This window comes from Topomyia yanbarensis, chromosome 3, assembly GCF_030247195.1.
Source record: "Topomyia yanbarensis strain Yona2022 chromosome 3, ASM3024719v1, whole genome shotgun sequence".
Taxonomy (NCBI): domain Eukaryota; kingdom Metazoa; phylum Arthropoda; class Insecta; order Diptera; family Culicidae; genus Topomyia; species Topomyia yanbarensis.
This window is the reverse complement of record NC_080672.1, coordinates 90,757,507-90,765,497: the sequence shown is the minus strand read 5'-3', so window position 1 is coordinate 90,765,497 and position 7,991 is coordinate 90,757,507. Positions and strand designations below refer to the sequence as shown.

The following is a 7,991-nucleotide window of genomic DNA, read 5'->3' as shown; positions in this document are numbered from 1 at the left end:
TTTTTGCTCTGGTTGTTGTAATTTCAATGACAGAATAAACGTAGGGTTGTTAACCCGCATAAATGTGTATCATATGCCAACAATTTTTTTTCCAATATGGTTCGTTAGTAGAATAACCACTGCTTGGTATAATATCGAACATAACCATTATCGTATTTCCATACTTGACCATAGTACGATCACCATACCAAAATATGCATTTTTCAATGCTACATTTTGATAAAATACCATTCAACAACAACAAATAGTTGATGTGACATGCATATTTTAGAGCTAGGGATGCCTAAATTATTACGCTGGAGAAGAAAATCTCATTGGAAAAAATTTCGTGCATATTTTATATTTTCAATTCTATTGCTATTGCCGTAATTTTGTGCGAGCACGCTTTTCGTCATGCTTAGTTTTTCGAACAGAGTAAACATACCTTCGGCATAATAGTACAATGTAATGCACTCAATTTTTTACGCGGTTTTTTTGCGCGGTTTTTTACGCGGTTTTTTAACGCGTATTTTGAAACTTACGCGGCTGCCTGTATCTCCCGCGTAAAAAAAACCTGAGTGTATATAATTTTTTAATATATGATACAAGGAAGATATTGGAAATGGTAACTAAAATGATTATTAGGGGGAACTGGGCCAATTCGGACCTAGTAAGGGCTATTGAGCTATAGAAGTGGAACGTGTCAACCGATTCACAAATAAATACTTTTTTCCTGAAAGCTTGATCAATTGCGCACACATAGAAAACTAAGGCGACTTTTTCCGATCTTTTACCGTATTGTGTATAAATGGTTCTGTGCAAAAGTACATGAAAGCAGGGCCGCCGAGAGGGGGGGACCGGGGTGTTTCCCCCCGGGCCCGGAGTTTTGAAGGGGGCCCGGATTTTTAACAGAAACTAAAATTTTGGCAAATACTTTTTCGACAGAAATTTATTTGAAAATACAATTAAAAATTCAATATCTTGTGGTAACTAGAGGTAACTAGAATAAAATTTTAAACTACTACATATTTGATATCAACTATGTTTATACCAACCTAATTCTCGCATCGAAACAAGATCAGGCCCGAGCGGCATGGCGGAATTTGTACATTGCATGTCATGCACGCAGCTCACCTGGGTTCGAATCCCAACCCCGCACACAGGAATAGAGATTTGTTATAGGAAAATTCCTAACCTGAATGAAGAATCGAATGACCTTAAGGTTAAAATATCTATAATCCAAACAAAAATATGATCAGATTTGTAAGGGTTAAACAATTAAATGGTTTGATTAGAAGCCATGAGGTTGTCTTCAAATTTCGCCAATTTGAAATCGATTTTTTTGATTTATTGAATTTCCTATCTTCGAAAGCGCTGGATTAGTATCGAAAGTAATTATTAAAAAAAACCCTTGGCCACTCCAGTTTTTGGAGACGAATTCCGTGTCTTCGTTCAGGTAAATCCGAATTCGCCCGGAATGGATTATTTTACAATTTTGCGTTGCCCTTTTCTTTACCAGGAATCGCCCAGCACCCAGTCCTCATAAACATCATTCTCGGGTTGCAGGCCCTAATTGTTTAGGAGGGCTCCTCTTGGCGTTGACAAATAATATTTTAAAGGTGCCACTTGGGTTTACTTTACCCCATTGAACCTTCCATTCAATGGATTAATGTTCCTCACAAAGATTCTCGGAAGAAACTGAAGTGTGATTTCACACCCCGTGTGGGGAGCAGAGCAAAGCTCGCTCGGGTTATCCTTCACAGCGAGGGTGGTTGGTGCTTTTGGATTCTTTGTGAATAACCGAGACAGTGAATCACTACATCCAACTAAATCAACAAAACTGTTAACAAATGCAAAAACATACAACTAAATACGGCACAGAAAGGTGGAGTCCTTTACCAAAACATTACACTCTACGGTGAATGTGAAGAAAATAAGATATTTTTCCTCCTAGTGCCACGAGCTACATAAGAAATAAAACAGTGCATATTTATTTGTTTTTAAGCGTTTTGGTCAAATGAGTCATCAAAAACTCTTGATATACTAAAAGAATACGAAAATGATCCAAAAATTTATATTTAAAATTTAATATATTTGGTTTGCCGTTCATTGATACAAAATCTATAAAAAAATCATATTCAAATACGAGATGATTCCGAAACATTTTTGTAAAGTGGTGATACTCAAATGACGTAGCTTTTTTCGGCGATTTTCGATTACCAATTCCCCCTAGCAAAGAGGCCAGGGATGAAAAAAAATACTTTTTAAAAAAATTTCAAATGCGGCCTTTTATCAACATTTTCATTATAACAGTAAATTGCGTACACAACAAGCCCCTTTCGTGACGAGTATACTGTTATTAGTTTTATTTTGAATTTTATACGTCTTGTAGCATGAAGAGAAGATATCTCAGTTTACAATCCTGCTTTCTTTATTTTTTTCCTATTGTTTCACATTTTAATACCATGCTTTTTTATTTGTATCTTTTGTCATTTCATCTAATTTTTAGAATTTGTATATTTACTACATTTATTCTTGTCATAGCCTTTTTCTATTTCCTTTTTTTCATATTTTTTGCATTTCCAAAAGCAATTTTACTTATTCAAATTCATTCCAATTTGTCTTATTGTTTAATTTTTTACCTTTCTCCTATTTTCTTCCTTATTTTCTAGTTTTTAGCTTTCCGTTTATTGCAGTTTTATTTTTTTCCATTGTTCATTTAATACAATTTTATTTATTTTTTATGCCTTTTTCTTAAGATTTAATTCGTTATTGTTATTTCTTCATGTTTTCCATTTAAACTATTTTGAAAGTACTTTTCTGTTGACCATTTTCCTATACGTTAGCATTGATTTTTTTTTATTTTCCCAAAAAAATATTTGATTTATCTTTTCTTGACACTATGCGCACTTTTTCTTAATTTTGCATTTAGTTCGTTGTTTGAATTTATTTAAAATTTCATTTTTAGTGTTTTTTCCGTTCTTTAAATAATATCCATTTTATTCATTTTTTTCGTGTTAATATCTTCATTTTTGTGTTCCTATAGTATACCATGTTGGCTTTTTCTACTATTTTTTGTTTTCCATTTTGTCTGTTTGCTCCGTTTTTGTTCAATACTTCCAATTTTCTCTACTATTTCGTCTTTTCATCATTTCAATTTTCCAGTTTTTCAAAATTTTCTGGTTCGTCCATTTTTTAAAATTTCTCTATGGTTATTTTATTCTTGTCTTTTATATATAGGTGCTCCTCTAGTTTTATGCATTTTTAACGTTATATTTATTTTTTCTATTGCTTTAAATATTTCTTGTTTTTAATGTTAAATAAATTTTATTATTCTTGATTTATCGAGTGTTTCAGTTTTATGCATTTTTTATACTAATATTTGTATTCTTTTTAGTAGTTTTTTTTTCATTTTCGTCGATTCTATTTTTTTTTCCTAATTTTCTATCGATTTTTCATTATTTTCATCATTTGTTCAATAATGTTCGACTTTTTTAATCTGCGCAATATGTTTTTCTAGTTTCATGTTTTCCTTTATCAATTTTTTATAGGTTTTGTTTTGGTTTTTCTCTATTAAACATTTTTTGACAATTGACATTTGTTTATGTGGTTGATTTTGTTGTTTTAGCTCTTTTGTACATTCTTTTAATATTTAGTTTTCCTATTGTTTTTTTTATCTTTTACCGTTGATCGCCGTTTGGATATTTTTAATTTTTGTAGTTACTACATCTTTAATCTTGTCATTTCCTTTCTTTTATAAATACTATTACAAAAATGGCGCTTTTCAAAGTCACCAAAACTGTCGAAGAGGTATTTAAAACTCCCAAAGTCCACGTTTTTCCTTCATTGGCACTACAAACAACAAGAGCAAAAAAATGGTACATAAATATAAAATTTCAGTGCACTATACATAATATCAGTGAACTCCAATGGATTTCAAACATTGATTTTTTTGCACTCAGGCAATACACAGTGGTGGGGGCCCGTACGTTGGACCCCCCGGGCCCGTATTTTCTCTCTGCGGCCCTGCATGAAAGGTTCGAATTATTCCCAAACCTGTTCCAATTAAATTATTCCTATTTGATTTGCACTAAATTGCTAATTGTAAAATGATGAAAAGTTCTCTTTGATATATAAAACTTTGCAGTTAGTATATAATAAAAATTAAGAGCTGCGCCAAATTACCTAAAAATAGGATATGAGCTATAACGTAGAAATGTGCCAACCAATTTGCGAAAACTTATATTTTCCTGGAAGCTCGACCGACTGAGTACATTTTCCTCTCAACCGATTTTTCACGATCGCGTATCAGATCATATATACCGCAAAAGGCCTTTTTGTTGGCTTACACATTTTTCAAGCTCCGAAACAACATTTGCCTCTGGCGCACGCATATGAAAACTGGGAACCACAAAATTTTGTGAGATAAAATAGAGTTACTTGACAGCCATAAAAATGATATATACGCTTTTCATAATATTACCATAGCTGAGAAACATCTAGGGGTCCGAATTGGCCAGCGGTCCAAAACGGGCCCACTTCTCCCTATAGTTTAATAGTTGAATTAAAATTAACGAGATGTCTCAAGATTATTCCCAATTTAGTAAGTTTTAAATGAATAGTTTGAAAATGGTTCCAAACATATATAGGAGTATTTTAAGTATCTCTTTAAAATGGTAAAATAGAAAAGAAGTATTTTTGACATCAATGACAATGTAATAGGTTAAAAAATAAAGAGAATATAAGAAGGAAGGATTAATTAGAAATATAAAAAATTACATAAACATCAATATGGTAATATTTGAAAAAAAAATTAAAAAAAAGTAAAGCGAAGAAAAACTTTAAAAAAAACAGAAAAAATATTAGTAAATGCAGAGAAATGGAATGATTGAAAATGTAGTAATTTCAAAAATCAAAAATCTCATCAAAGATCAAAGTAACATAAAAAAATTAAACAATGGAAAAACTGAATATTGATAGAACGTACAAAGAGACAAAAATATCAAAATCAACTAAATGAACAAAACAAAGCCGGGTTTCCAAAAGTGTATGATCGAAAAAAACCAAAATAGAAACTCAACAAAAATTTATAAAAGGAAACAGGAAATTGGTAAAAGTAATAAAAATCTGTAGAAATAAAATAATTTTAACAAGGGCAATTTATATTGAAAAAACTGAAACCTGAATAAATCGGAAATAAAAAGAACATATAAATAAAAAACAAGAAGATAGAAAGAGTATGTAAAACATTGAAAATGCATAAAATTAGAGAAATAGATGTAACGGATTAAAATCAAATTACCTTAAAAAATTGAAAAAAATGGATAAAAGGGAAAATTTTGAAAAATAAGATGAAAAATGGTAAACTAATAATTGAACTAAAAGGAAAACAAAAATTAGTAGAAAAAATAAAATGATACACTATAGAAAACAACATTGATTGAGAAAATAAAAAAAAAGAAATAAAAAATAATAAAAGCAAGGATATGGTCAATAACAATTTTTAATCCACTTAGTGATGCAATTGTGCTTTTCTCATTTGCCCAAACTACGATTCCATAGCTGGTTATGCACAATATAATGGTGAAAATGTCTATTACATATTCAGTACGATTGGCACATACATACATAGAATGATTTGTCGTAGTAAATGGCGTAGCTTTATTAGAATTTCTTTTACAATTTTGTTCCGTCCAGTGCGATTGCCACTCAAAATCATCGCTCGCTAGAAGAAGTAAGGACAACCAACTTTGTGCTTCAGTAGATCCACGGATGATAAACTCGAATCGCTGACTACACCGTCGATCGCTACTTTATTAGTGGGCATGTAGATGCGGTAGCCCTTCATACAAGGCTTGTCGCCAGTGGTGTAATTTGCTTACTCCAACGAAGCTCAATGTGCATGATTTGAAAGGGGAAGCCAAAGTCTTCGATAACGAATCTTATTCGACAACCATTTTACAATCAGCTAGTTTTTTTTTCGAAGGAGCTTCTTGTTGTGCGGGCCGGCTTAAAGTGATATTTGAAAGAATGTCCGAAACAGGCAGGTTAATTTCTGTTTTATGCTTCCCTTTGGAAGGATGTTACGAAAATTGGTGTGCATATTTTTTATAAAAGTCATACATACTCCGAAAAATCGTTGGTCGCAAGGGGCGCTAAACTGAGACTCCGCCAAGGGCACCTTAAGACCACGCTACGGTTCTGTTTATAGGATGATCTTTTTTATGCTGTTAGATCAACCGAAATAAATAATGTTGTTAGATTGGGCTTCTTGCAAGGGTTCTTGTGTATTTCTTGTTGAAATCGGAAATTAGTTTCTCGTCTGCTTTAGCCACGTCAAAGGAAAGGAGCATCCTAGACATCGACATCATTATTGAATTTACTACCATTGGCCTAAGTGAAAGCAGATGAGACAGGGTAATTTGGGGAGAGGTGCCGCACATTTCTAAAAATCGATCCTGCATCAAAGTAAACCCTTCAATATTTAATGAAAATGAGTTTAGGTAAATGTGCGTGCCCTTGACAATATTTGAAGAAGTTTGGGCATTCGGCGATTTACATTGTGTGTACATTTTTTTCGAATGGTCCCAAATATTTTCTACCACGTTAAATATTTTTATAAATATTCTTGAATTGTTGTCATAAAATATGATTAACACAAGCAGAACATTTTTGTGCTGCAGAAATAAATAATTCCAAATTTAAAATTCAGTTTTGCTTTGCTAATTTCAAAATCTCAGTTTATGGTCAAATGGTGAATTCGGCGTCACGGCGAAGTGCATGAATCGGAATCAGGAATCAAAATATATTGGCTGGAATGGATCTCGTAGGTATTCTAGGATTTGTTTCTCATGGCAACGTGCATTCCTATTTCGACTGTTTTACGTAACTGGCATTGAAATGGATTGTGCGGATCATATCAATAGGTTCGAGTAGGGGGTGGGCGTAGCGTAGTTGGTAAATCGATTGCCTTGTACGCAGCACACCTGGGTTCGATTCCCGACCCCGCACATAGGGTTATAAATTTTTCATAAGAGATTTTTCTAACCCGAAGAAGCGAATGACCTTAAGGTTAAAACCTCTATAATCGAAATAAAAAAGGGGTTCGATTAATTTCGATGTTTCGCTTTGTTCATTTGTTTACGTAACAGTGAAGGTATTGAACATTTGTATTTTCGAAAGGTGAAAATGCTAATTATTGTTATTTTTTTTCTTCTGTCTCATTCTGCACTGAATGCCTATCACCGACACTAGAGAGGCGACTTTACTATCTAAACACTAGACATGCCACTTAACTACCGGCGCCGTCTTTGAGATACTAAATCGATGAATATGAAAATGTTATTATTACTTAAATGTATATTCCTTGTTTTCGACGTGGTTCATGTTTTTATTTTTTTCAAGGTTGTTAGGAACGCGTCCAATGGGAAATCGACAGAGAAAGAATAACCGGAGCGGTGACAATTCACCTTTTATTGGACACACTGAGAAAAGATATGTCCTCAAGCAGGAATCGAACCTGCGATCTCTCAGTCTCTAGTTGAGTGCGTTAACCACTCCGCCATCGAGGAACTGTGCTTTTGAAAACATCACGAAACACAAAAATTGGTTTCCTGACAAATATTCCTATTGGCGCTAACGTCACAATAGCATGAAAGGGCAGTACTGTAGGGGGTGAATAATGCTGGGAAAATTTTAACTTGTTATCTTAAAATTCCTGTCGAATTTTTATATATTGTTTCAGTGTGTCAATATTTGAGATGCTTACTAAGAGTACTCAGGAATAGGTTTCTAATTATAAAATTATGGTTTTCATCCAATTGAAAATCATTTTTTGCCTTTCTCATATAGAAAGGTTATGCAATCACTCTGAAAATCGTCAACCTATTTTTTTTTACTTTCTGTATTTTGACAGAGGCGTAGCTAGGAGTATACAGCGAGGAGTTGTCTCTTCCCACATTGCACACCCTTCCCTGAGCTCCCTCCCCCATCATGTCGCTCCCCGCAGTAAG

The 7,991-nt window shown here is 33.2% G+C and overlaps 1 non-coding gene across 1 annotated transcript; it reads right to left on the bottom strand.

Annotated features, from left to right (window-relative positions):
* Positions 1–7,477: 7,477 nt before the first annotated feature.
* Trnas-aga (transfer RNA serine (anticodon AGA)) lies at positions 7,478–7,550 on the bottom strand. The gene has a single exon. It is a non-coding gene; the product is annotated as a tRNA-Ser (tRNA).
* Positions 7,551–7,991: the final 441 nt, after the last annotated feature.